Genomic DNA, 7,671 nt, shown 5'->3' with positions numbered 1-7,671 from the left:
ATTTCCCCCCCCCGAGAATCACTGCCTTGCTTCTTAGCTAGCGGTGCACTTAGAAAGGGGATTTTCGGTATAGGGAGATTTTGGTGTTCTGCCTGAAATTTATGTTGTTTACCTCCGTTTGGACATGCTGCCTTACAGACTCAGGGGCTGTCAGACTCAACAGTTTCTTCCATCACAGGAGACCTGTTTGTTCTGCTCGCAACAGGCTCGGCTAGCGATCCCCTGCTCAGGGCAATGCTTTATTAACAGGGGAGAAAGCGCTGTCTTTTCTTTGCCGTGGGGCGCTTTATAATAAAATAAGCCTTGCCGTTAGGTTATGCAAGGCGTTGCAGTGCAAGAGCAAAAACAATGGACCAGCATTTTTGCTGCTGTCTATCTCACGTCTGGGGATATCCGTGGCTGCTCTCCAGGGCAAGGCAGTCATGATCCGCAGCTTTCCTGGCAATAAGTATCCTTACTTGTGACTGTTTGCTTTAGTAAGTGGAAGGCTTATTATTCCTTTCTCTAGAGGCACTAGCTGATTTCAAGCAGACTTCATACACAAGCTGTTCAAATGTTTTAGGCTACAGATTGCCCGTCTTAAGTTACAGCGTAGAAGTGTTTTTCTGCTGTATGATCAAATCTTAGGACAAGAGCAATGCTGGGTTCGGTAGCTTGGACCTTCATTTGTCTTGTATTTCAGTAGCCCCGTGTCTGCAAAAGTAGGGGGAAAAAACCATATGGTAAACTATTAAATGTTTTAATTCTATGTATTTATTTACTCTTTAGCCATCTACTCCATGTCTCTGCTGAAAGAGGGGGCTTATACATACGATAAGAGACCACCTCCTTCAGTGAAACTTCAGGATACATCTCCAGCCATGGTGCTGTTGTGCTCCTGTCCAGAACCAGCCTTAGTTTAGAGCAGGCACAGATAAGAGTGCTCTGGTTTTGCCTGCTGCCATGGGCTTGAAGAAGCTGGGAACAGTGACTGAATAATTAAAAATCTTTTTCTCCTCTCATTCTTCCCACCTATACTCCCTACATGGGCTATAGGAATGGAGACTGAAGTGAAAACACACGCATCGCTTCTATACCAGTGGGAATCACTTGGTGCTGTCCTCGTGCCAAGGCATGCTGTAGGTTTCTTCCGCTTCTGCCTGGTCTTATTGCTGCATGAGAACCTCAGACTATCAAGCAGTCTTTTCTGTGGTGTGGGATAATGGAAGTCAGAAATGAAAGGAATGTTTTCCTAAGACTTGCTAGTTTTATTTAGTTTGGTTCAAAATAGACCTCTGACATTTATTCATGTCAGAAGGACGCTATTTAAATGGAGCTGAAGCTTGCTGCATGTCACGCAGGAAAAGTTTTCCCCATTAATTTTTGTGCTGTGTTCTTTGAATTTCAGGATTCCAATCCCACCGGTTTTGTCGAACAGCACGCTGGATGCTTTAAGCCTTGTAGTGCTAAGGGTGTGCCCTCACAGCCTGCCTTTTGCTCGTAATCATGCACCTGGAGGCTGCCGTCGCCGTGGTTTTTCGGTGGAGTCCACGTGCTTCTATCTTTGCGACCTTGCACAGGTGCATTCTAAAACCTTGTTCTTTCTGTTATTTCTGGTTTCTCCTGGGAACTAATTGCCATTGATAAGTGATTCATTCTTCTTACCCCCCCTCCCCTTTTTTAAAAAAAAAAACTTTTACCTTGTAGCTTTTAGTTTATAACTTCAGAGCCTGCTAGATAATATAGTAGGTAAATCATTTATAAATCCAATAAATATCACTCTGCAACATACGTCAAGAAGGCTTGTATGTGCGTGTACATGTGCGTTGGGCATGCAGCTCCCGACCTCATCAAGTGTGCTTCAACCAGTGCTAACATCTTCTTAGGCAGGATCACCGGTTTAAGTGGCTTTGATTGAAAACTGTTGTTTAAAAACCAAGCAGGTTCCCAGAGAGGATATCCAGAAGAAGACAATTGTCTGGAAGACCCCATTGCTTCTGTCCTTGTCTGGTCATTAAGAATATGGTTTTCCTTCTCTCTCTTTCTTCTTCAATCTTTTTTCTTTTTTTTCCCTTATGTAACTTTGAGGTCCATGTATGCTGTGCATTTTGGATCTAGTTAAGAATAAATAAACTGTGCACATAACCCCATCTTAGCTTTCCTCGTTCACCATTCTTTGTAAAATGATGCTATAAACAAAATTAATCATTGTTGTTTCCTAGGAAGAAACCCTGCCAGCAAATAATTTATCCATCCAGCCTGGAGGATTTGGGGCTTGGTGATGTGAGATGTTGAGCAGCCTCAATGACCGATTACAGGGGCTGTAATGACTTGTATAGCAAATAATGGATCCTGAAGCCTGGGTTAGACAGGTGGACTGAGACTGCAGGAAAAGAGCACCCTCGCCCAGAAAAATCCAGAGGGAAAGAAACGTGAAAAAAAGTGATGGAGTCTGGTGGTAAAAGTGGAACTGAATGAAAGGGACAAACAGAAACACTTCAGATATATTCATTTTGCATTTAGGTGCTATCATCCTCAGAATGTTTCTGTTTAGTAAGAGGAAATATATAAAGTGGAAAGGATGTCGTGGGAATGCCATAGGCTAGGTTAATGTGCCCAAATTTTTCTCTGTATTTGAAGCACACCATTTATTTGAGAGTTTGCAACAGGAATCAGTAAAGATCAGGAGCAGTGTTGTGAAGTATGGGATTTCATACCAGCTTGTCTGGTGCTTTGGTACACGGCAGGGTAAGTGAGGGAGAGCTGGGACTTGATAACTACGTGCAGTCAATGGGATGTCGCTGCAGGAGGGGGAGAGCAACCAAATATCCCAGCAACTGCCTCTTTGGGAAGTCAGAAGGGGTAGTTATTAAAAATAATATTGGTGTACTTCTGTGAAAGGAATAACTATCAAGCTATTAGCCTCTTTGTCTTCCTCTTATTCTTGTCCTTTCTCCTATTGATAAAGTGGCTTGATAATTATTTGCAAATGCAGCAAATCAGTCAATCAAACGCACAGAGACATGTTAGTTTGTTTTCTCGTGTTTTTGGATGGGGGCTTAAAAATGTTTTTTAGTGAACCCTGCCTGATAGAGCATAGAGGAATTTAGTATTGAAGTTGCACTTAAAGAACTCCAAATGTAATGAAATGAGAAATTATGTATAAAGAAACATAAGCTTTTATCAGCAGTGAGAGTCACATACTTTTTTCATTAATATATATTCCTGCTTTTTTTTTTTTTCAGGTCAACACTTTTTCACCTTTTGCATTCTGCTGATCTTTTAAAAGAGAGCTCCACCATGGAAGGCGAATAGAAAGAGGTAGGGGTAGGTAACATGTCTGAATGTTTTATTTGGGAGCAACTCTGAGACACCTCTATTCTCTTATTACTTTGATACTGTTGTGTGACGTATCTACTGATATTCTGAGTTTCTGCTTGGGAGTATAATGTAATTTCTCTATGGATTTTTGAATTTTCGGGCTATAGCTCTGAAACAGGGCACTAACTGTAAAAGTCAGGTTGTTGTAAGTGTTGTTTGCTAAGAAATATGGTAGTACAGCCCCCACACCATGAAATGACCTTTTTCGTGCATATGAAAATTCATTTTTGGTTTTCATCTGTAATTTATAGCGTATCTGTGGGGTCATTTGAATTACTTTAACACTTCCACTTGAGGTAGCAGTTCAGAACAGAGATCTGCAGCACCTCTTGCCCTGCTGCTTCTGCAGAATGAGATTTTGCACAGCTTTAAATTAATGAATCCAAATGATTTTCCTGTTAATAGCAACTCAAGATCTGATTTTGTAGATTCTTTGACTCTGCTGAGGGACAGTAGCTCTCCTTTGAGCCAGGAGGTTGGACTGCAGCCCTCCAGAGCTCCTCTCTAACCTATATTATTTTATAATTCTGTACAGAAAATTGCAAAGCTGAAGAAGATAGTGATGTCAAACAAGAATAAAAGGGCCATTGTGCAACCCAAAAAAAGAAATAAGAAAACACACTATGATTAATTATCTTAGGATACATTTCTTCAGACTCCCCTAAGGTTATTTTATTGTTAGAAAGAAAGAGTGTGTGGGGAAATCCACTACAAAGCCAGATTTTTTAAAAGGAATTTACATTTGCAGACTCATGAAATATTTTTCCTCGTTCCGTGTCCTAATTAAAGGTTATGTCCTCTGTATCCAAAAGTGGTTTCAAAGTCACGGTTTCTTTTGACCTTGTAGAGATAAAGATATGGATTGTTTGTAGCTCCCAGCGTGAACTGATGGTCATAGTCCATCAGATGACTAGTCAATAAAAGAAAGGTATTAGAGTATTTTGGTGGCTATTTATTATTAGTCATTATTCTGTTTATGTAAAGCTTTTCCAGGTAGTCCATGGAAGTTCATACTTCAGAGTTGAAGACTTTAAGCAGTGGATGATCAAAGCAGGGCTGGCTACAGATGGAAACTCGTGGGCTTGAAGTGTAGATTTACCTAAGCACTTCCTCCACTGGGAGAAATGAATTGATAAGAAGGTAGGTACATTTTGGAATTGGCTGTCGTATCTGTGAGATGGACATTGATACGAAGTCTGCATACTGATCTCTTCATTTGATGCCCTGGATATTTCACAGATAATTGTGTAATAACTTAATGGCAAATTGTTGAAAGGTTCCTATCAAAAAAACAAAACAAACAACCACCAACTAAACAAGAAAACCACCACCAAACAAACAGAAAAACCCGGTGATATCATCTGTCTGTAGCACAGCCTGTAACGTTGGCAAGGCTTTATGTGGCACTTGCTCTAGGGTTTGTTTGGCTCATGGGGCACAAAACCAGCCAAGGCAATGAGAGAATGGGTTGTTCTGTGGCCAACTAGGTGAAAGGCTGCATTTGTTGTGTGGTGCAGCTTTAACAGCACGGAGAATTTGTGCAGTGGACACAAAGGCCCTGAGTTTGATGAGAGTAGTCAGAAAAGAGGGGCAAAGATGGTGAGAAACACAACAGGCAATAGAGCATGGAAATTGGGATATGGAAGAGTGCAAAGTTTTTGTAGGAGAAACACATAGATGGGGTACATCTGTTCTTCAGAGTAATATAGAAATATATAAGCTAACGAGTAAGTGAAGGCCATCTTGTTGAGCTAGCATGGAAAGGGGAAAGAGAATGGTAGTTTAGGTATCTGCTCTGTGTTGTGCATTGATTTGCTGGTGTAAAGGAAAGAAACTGAGATTCTGAGGAATTAAAATATTAGAAAATACATGTTTTGTGTTGGTTGTCTTGTCCCTTTACAGAGCTCAGTGGAGAAGTTAAATAATATATTTTTAATTTGCCTTTTAGAAAGGATTAGGGTGCCTGGAGGATGGGTTTGGTAGTGCCCTACTAGTATTTTCCTGGCACTGAGAGTGGCTGGCAGTGGCGCATAGCAGCACCCAGCCTGGCATGAGCGCACACGAGTGCACTGCAGTTGTGCAGTGGCCCTCAGAGATGTTGGGAAAACTCCTTTCCCCCAACACAAAGAGCATGAGATCCATCACTGGCCAATTATTAAGTCTGGTAGGCTCCACAACAACTGGTGGGAAATGGAGCAGACAGGAGAGAGCAGTGAGTGAAGGGCGCGTGGGAGGAACATGGAGCAGGTGTTTGAAGGGCACAGAGGATGTTTGGTTATAGCTGAATAAAGACTGGGGATGTGTGAGCTTCAGAATGAAGCATGGGCATAGGATACACAGTGCTGAAGAGCAAGGAACACCACCACCCGGAAAGATTTCCACTGTTGCATAATATGCAGTCTGTCTGCAATTTTTAGGATATAAAAAGAAAAATGATTTGTATTTCCATTGACATAACCTAGCATTTTGAAGAGAGTTGGTGACACTTTTTCTTGTCTTGGCTGAGAGCTGTCTAACTTTACAAGGCAAACAAACAAAAAAATCCAGAAGCTCCCGTTACACTGCCAGCACTGGCATCAATTTCACCTTCTGCAGTGGATCTTGGACTGGCCATGTGGGACTGTCAGGTCAGGGCACACGCTGGTCCGCATGCCAAGGAAGCAGACTACATAATCACCCTTAATTGGTATGGGAAGCAGCAGGCATTGCAAATACCCATCAGGATGAGAAAGAGGAAATAAATGTTCTGTTTTTAGTGCTGCCTTATCAGTATAAATTAATTTGTAATAATTTATAATGAAGAGGCCATCCTACTGATGTTCTCCTGCTAGCAGCGCTGGATTCTTTCATTTTCTCTTTCCTCAGATTTTGCTTTGAAATGTGAAAAACTAAACAATTACTGTCTTACTCCCTCAGTTACTAATCATAATTTACATATTTTGAAGGACAAAAGCACACTTTTATCTTGGCTCTTCCATCCTTATAAATACTTATTTCTGGATGATTTTTCTGGCAAGATATAAACTTCTCCCAGATCACTGCTTTCCTCCAATAGTCCCTGCTGTAATATATCCATTATTTCCCTCTGTTATGCATAATTGTTGCATTTAAATTTTAATATTTCATAGGGCAGAGTACCAGAGCAATATTCCATGCAATTAACATGGACATATAAACGCTGTTTATATGCAAAACCAAGGATTTATTGTCAGTATAATTAAAGTCTTAGCAAGCCAAACAAGTAGTTCCAGGTCCAATACTATTTTTTCTAGCCCAAATTATTCTACTATTACAGCTCATTTCCAATAATGGTACAGTTGACAATGAAAAAGGAAATCTTTCTAGTATCTACCCCATTTTCTGGGGTTATGCTAATCCTTCCAATGTTCCTGTGGGTTCTAAGCCTGGTGGCAGAGGGGTGCTACAGTCAGCTGTAACGGAGTGATCTGAAACTCCTGAGTTTCAAGCTCTCCCCTGCAAGGAAAACGATGCTAAAGTTGATGCTTTCCTCCTGCATTTGCTTCATCAGAGTAACTGTTTTAATTGCACTGGTTATGGTCTGCATCATGTAAATCTTCAGCTTTTCATTCTGTTCAAACAGGAGCTGCTCCTGATCCTAACATTTTCTCCTTTAACACCTTGATCCTGTTCTCAGCCTCTTTGCTGACACGCCACAGTGCACATGCATGTACTTAGTGATCCCTTATCACCGAGGTCACTTGGGTATCTGAAACTGCTACAGCCACATGATTGTAGGGACACGAGGAGTTTTAATATCTCTCTGACTTGCGGTGATCCCCAGCCATCTAGGCTGTTAGGAATGAATTGCAGCCAGGTCAGAAGACTGAAACAAAGATCATCTATCTTCCCACGGGTTTTCAGTGGTCCTTGATAGTCTGGGAAGCTGGGTCATGGCTAGAACATGACAATAAGGAGAAATGAAGATGGGAGTAGTGGAGGTAAAACAAGTTAGAGCTCTGAAAAGAGGGAATGCTGCTGGAAGAACGGAGCAGCCAGGTCTGTTTTTACCTAGGTGAAAAGCAATTAAATTAAATATAAGACTGACTGTTAATGCAGGTAGTCACAGCTGGATGTAGGATGTTAGTAAGTGTATAATGGCAGCTTTTTTTTCCTTGCACTCTTTATTACAAAGACTTCATTCTTGCCTATGTGAGGCCCATTGAGATCCTGGGTATGGCAAGTGCAAGAGAACCAGTCACTGCTGACAAATGGCAGCTTGTAGCAGGACATTGAACCCCTCGCTGCCTACACTTGGATGGTTCAAGTAGCCTGCAAGATGTCTTGGACGGA

The 7,671-nt window shown here is 41.4% G+C and overlaps 1 protein-coding gene across 6 annotated transcripts in view; it reads left to right on the top strand.

Annotated features, from left to right (window-relative positions):
• Window positions 1-7,671, top strand: part of RAB3IL1 (RAB3A interacting protein like 1) — a 67,162-nt gene that overhangs the window by 53,871 nt on the left and 5,620 nt on the right. For 3 of the 6 annotated variants that reach the window (XM_066997400.1, XM_066997405.1, XM_066997406.1), the window contains 3 exons: window positions 1,388-1,559; window positions 3,225-3,300; window positions 4,345-4,500. The gene's annotated coding sequence lies outside the window, so the exon portion shown is untranslated. Of the gene's footprint in view, window positions 1-1,387; window positions 1,560-3,224; window positions 3,307-4,344; window positions 4,501-7,671 lie in introns of all 6 variants that reach the window. The other 3 variants (XM_066997402.1, XM_066997401.1, XM_066997403.1) reach the window with 3 other exon arrangements.

Source organism: Anser cygnoides, chromosome 5 (genome assembly GCF_040182565.1).
Source record: "Anser cygnoides isolate HZ-2024a breed goose chromosome 5, Taihu_goose_T2T_genome, whole genome shotgun sequence".
Taxonomy (NCBI): domain Eukaryota; kingdom Metazoa; phylum Chordata; class Aves; order Anseriformes; family Anatidae; genus Anser; species Anser cygnoides.
The sequence above is the reverse complement of the archived record's forward strand: the minus strand, read 5'-3'. Positions and strand labels throughout refer to the sequence as shown.